This window comes from Myotis davidii, unplaced genomic scaffold (assembly GCF_000327345.1).
Source record: "Myotis davidii unplaced genomic scaffold, ASM32734v1 scaffold1364, whole genome shotgun sequence".
In the NCBI taxonomy this organism is placed as follows: domain Eukaryota; kingdom Metazoa; phylum Chordata; class Mammalia; order Chiroptera; family Vespertilionidae; genus Myotis; species Myotis davidii.
Window position 1 is genome coordinate 45094 of NW_006295736.1, and position 4833 is coordinate 49926.

Below are 4833 nucleotides of genomic sequence, written 5' to 3' on the forward strand. Positions count from 1 at the left end.
GGGGGGTAGAGAATCCTCGGGGACGGGGTTAGGAAGGTTCTGGGGAGGGGCAACCGCTGGAGTGAGGGAGGTCGGGTAATTTCTTCAATGACTGTTGCTGGCTTTAAGATAGATCTTTAATAATTAGTATAAGTTCACTGAAATTAAGTATTGTTTCTGGACGTTTTAATGGGCGGAGGCATTTCACCGCCGGTGGCCGTCCTGTGCGCACCAGCCCTGGTGGCACGTCTGCTGCTGGTGTTCCTGCCCAATAGCCCGTCGGTGCAGCCCAGCTTCCCACGCTGGTCGCCGGGTCATCTCCTCAAGCCAAGCTTCCAGGGGCTGAATGTCCAGGTCAGGGGATATCGGGATTCGAAGTCTTTCGGATACCATGTCTCTGTATGCACACAAACCTAAGTACCAGTACACGTACACCCATGTGTAGATACCACACACACGTGCACACCAGACACACACACATGTGCATACCAGATACACACACCTGCTGTGCCCCAGCAAAGTCACCGACAGGGATGACAGGCCAGTTTCCCAAAACTCTTATCAATTCCACGTTTGCTGATCGCCGCCCATTTCATAGGCTAAAAACCAGTCTTCCCCGAATGGCAGATGAGCAAGTTCCAAGCTCTCTCTCCACAGAAACAGGGAGAACACAGCCAGAAATCCTCCGCACTCATCTTGTAGGGACTTTGAACAGAGTGGAACCAAGCAAACACTCAGGCAAGGAAAAGCCATCTTCACAAGGACAGGGAGGTTTGGGGGCCTTTTCACTTGCTATTGCCCATCCTTCCCCAGGGTCCTAGTGGCCCTGGTCCAGAGGCCCTGTCTGCTCTGCTGTCTCTAGTTCAAGGGGATATGGGGGCTGACAAACGGGGTGGGGATCAGGAATGGAAGGGCTGACCATTGATGTTGTGGTGCGGGGTCAGCACAGGGCCTTCCTGGGCAGCAGACCCTCGGCTCTGAAAGGGTGGTGGTGGAGGGGCTCCCATTAAGTCCAGCTTCTTCGGTTCCCAGTAGGAAAGGCGAGGCTGGCGGGGAGAGAGGGACTATGGTTCTGGTTGTAGGTGGAAGAACATTTTTTTTCCGTAATTGATTTCAGAGAGTAAGGGAAAGGGAGAGAAACATCAATAAAAAAATTTAAAAATAAATAAAAACTTTGAATATATACAGTGTACACTCTAAAGCAGGGGTCCTCAAACTTTTTAAACAGGGGGCCAGTTCACTGTCCCTCAGACCGTTGGAGGGCCGGACTATAGTTTTTAAAAAAAACTATGAACAACTTCCTATGTACACTGCACATATCTTATTTTGAAGTACAAAAACAAAACGGGAACAAATACAATATTTGTATTTGCACGTGGCCCGCGGGCCGTAGTTTGAGGACCCCTGCTCTAAAGAAACTCACTTTAGATCTAATGATAGAAAAAGGTACAAAGTAAAAGAATGGAAAAAGATATCCCATGCAAATATTAACCAAAAGAAAGCTATACTAATATGAAGAAGAGAGCTACCCAGCAATTCCTCTTCTGGAGATCTACCCCCCAAAAATTGAAACCATTTCTAAAGATACATGCACCCCTACATTCACTGCAGCATTATTCACAATAGACAGTACCTTAGTGCCCTTCAACTGATGACTGGATGAAGATATGGTACAAGGGAATATACCACTTAGCCATAAAAACAATGGAATACTGCCATTTGTGACAACATGGATAAATCTTGAGTATCAAGCTAAGTGAAATAAGTTAGACAGAAAGGATGAGAACCATGTTATTTCACTCATACGTGGGATATAAAAAACAAAAATCAAACAGTCCTGACTGAATGGCTCAGTTGGAGCTTCGTCCGTCCAACAAAAGGTTGTGGGTTTGATTCCTGGTCGGGGCACATACCTGGGTTGCAGGTTTGATCCTTGGTCAGGGTATGTTGCCAATCAATGTTTCTCTCTCACACTGACCCCCCCCCCTTCCTCTCTCTCTCTCTCTCAAATAAAAAATGAAATATCCTTGTGAGAGGATTAAAAAAAAAAGATGTCAAATCAACAACTTAACTCTATGCCATAAGGAACAAAAAAATTAAGAGCAAACCAAATCCAAAGTAAATAAAAGGAAGGAAATATTAAACATTAGAGCAAAGAAAAAATAGAGACTAGAAAAACAATAGAGAAGAATCAATTAAAATAATAGTTTGTTCTTTTAAAATATCAACAAAATTAACAAATCTTGCTAAACTCCCTAAGTAAAAAGGAGAGAGCCCTGGCCGGGTACCTCAGTTGGTTACAGCATCATCCCTATAAGCCAAGGTTGCAGGTTTGATCTCCAGGCAGGGCACATGTACAAGAAGCAACCAATGAGTGCATAAATAAGTGGAAGAACAAATCAGTTTCTCTCTCTCTCTCTCTATCTCTATCTCTATCTCTGCCTCTCTATCTTTCTCTTCCTATCACTACAATCAATAAATAAAATTAAAAAGAAAAAGAAAAAAGGAGGACTCAAATTACTAAAACCAGAAATGAAAGTGGGGACATTACTAATGATTTACAGAAATAAAAAGAACTGTAATAGAGTAATATGAACAGTTATGCAACAACTTCGATAACTAACTGAAAAAAAAAAGGTTTCCTGGAAACACAATCAACCCTAACTGAAATAATGAAGAAATGGAAAATCTGAATAGATTTATAATAAGTAAAGGCACTGACTTAGTAGTGAAAAATTTTTAAAAACCTGCCAAAACAGAAAACTGTGGGTCAGATGGCTTCACTGGTACTTCTACCAAACATTTAAAGAAGAACCAACTCTAACATTATCTTCCCAAAAAAGCAGAGAAGGAGAGGCTTCCCAACCCATTTTATGAGGACAGCATTACCCTGAAAACCAAAATCACACAAAGACCATCCAAACATGGGAAACTGCAGATTAATCTCTCCGACAAACACAGATGCAAAAATCGTCCATGAAGCACTCATCAGCGGAGCTGAGCAATAGGGAGAGAGCTAGGGACTGGGGAGGATGGCGGAGCAGGAAGCACCAGGAGTCTGATTTCTTGCCTGGACGGTGGTACTGGAGACCCTGCTGGTAGGACTGTGTTGGGACTCTGGGGAAGCCAGAGATTTGTAGCTTTGCATAGAGTAGATCTACCTTCTTAGCAAATTTTTAAGTTTCTCCACACAAGTTACTTTTTTTAAATGAATTTTTTAAAAATATTCACAATGGAGAAATCTGAAAAATGTCAAGAAGTGCTCGGACTTAACCAGTCATACTTACCAATGTCACTACCCTCTGATGCAAGGCCCTGCGAAGGGTACAAGGTCACCTCTGAGACAATCTTCTGTAAATGGAGACTGACTCATCAATCAGAAAACCCAAACTGAGGGACAGTCCACAAAATAACTCTCCAATACTCTTCAAAAGTGTCAAGGTCATCAAAGACAAAGAAATAACTAAAGAACTGCCTAAGATGGCAGGAAGCTAGAGGGACAGGATGAGCAAATGCATCACGGGGTCCTAAGTCGGCTCCTGAACCAGAAAAAGGACCTTAGTTAGACAATTAGTAAAATTTGAATAAAGTCTGTAAATAGTTCATAGTATTATACAGATGTTAATTTTCTGAATAATTGTATTACAGTCACATAATACTAGAGGCCTGTTGCACGAAAAGATTCGTGCAATAGGCCTGGGTCCCGGGTGCCGGAGGAAAACCAGTGCCGGAGCCGCCTTCAGTCTTGGCTCCACCGCTTCGCGCCTACGTATGCAAATTAACCGCCATCTTTGTTGGCATATCTCTGTGATTAGCCAATGGGAGGCGTAGGGAAGGTACGGTCAATTTCAATCTTTGTCTATTATTAGATAGGATGCTAATGTTAGGGGAAACTGGGTAAAGGGCATACAAGAATTCTGTGTGTTATTGTTGTTACATTTTAAACAGCTTTACAGACATATAATTTTCCAATTAGCAACCACTGCCTATTCCCTCACTCCCTCAGACCTATGTGACCACTAAATGACAGTCTTCATACAGTTGCCTATTCTGAATATTTCATATAAATGGAATCATACAATATTTGGCCTTTTGTGACTGGCTTCTTTCATTTAGGGTACTGTTTTCAAGGTTCATCCACTGTTATATATTGAATTGTGTCTCCAAAAGAATATTTTGGAATCTTAACCCCCGGTACCTGTGAATGTCAATTTATTTGAAAATTGGGTCTTGCAAATAGATCAGGTCAGGGGGTGCCCTAACCCAATATGATCGAGTCCTTATGAGAAGGGGGGCATTTGGACACAGAGATAGACATGAAGACAACATCAAGACACAGACAGGCAGGACACCATCCATAAGCCAAGGACTGCCTGGGGCCAGGAGCTAGGAGAGGCCTGGAAATGTTCTACCTCGCAGCGCCAAGAAGGAACCAGCCCGGTCAATAACTTGGTTTCAGACTTCTAGTCCCCAAACTGTGTGAGACAATAAATTTCTGTTAAGCCAGCCGGTTTGTGGTACTTTGTTATGACAGCCCCAAGAATCTAATATATCCGTGTTGTAGCATATATTAGTACTTCATTCTTTCTATGGCCAAAAATTTCCATTAGGTGGATATATCACATTTTTGTTTATCAAGTCAACATTTGGGTTGCTTTGACCTTTTTGGTTAGAATGCATAATGCAGCTTATAAACACACTAGTAGCCCAGTGCACGAAATTCGTGCACATTAAAAGGGAATTAATTAGCAGAGATATTTTAATATTGTTATTTGCCCTTTCTCTATAATAGAAGTGTGAGAGATGAAAGGAAATTAGTAAAATGTATATGAAAATAATATATAAATTTATTAA

General features: G+C 42.0%; 1 protein-coding gene across 1 annotated transcript in view; it reads left to right on the forward strand.

Moving 5' to 3' along the window:
• UBE2D4 (ubiquitin conjugating enzyme E2D 4 (putative)) overlaps positions 1-4833 on the forward strand; it is a gene marked incomplete at its 5' end in the record, with an annotated part of 19767 nt that overhangs the window by 353 nt on the left and 14581 nt on the right. The gene's annotated exons all lie outside the window — the stretch shown is intronic.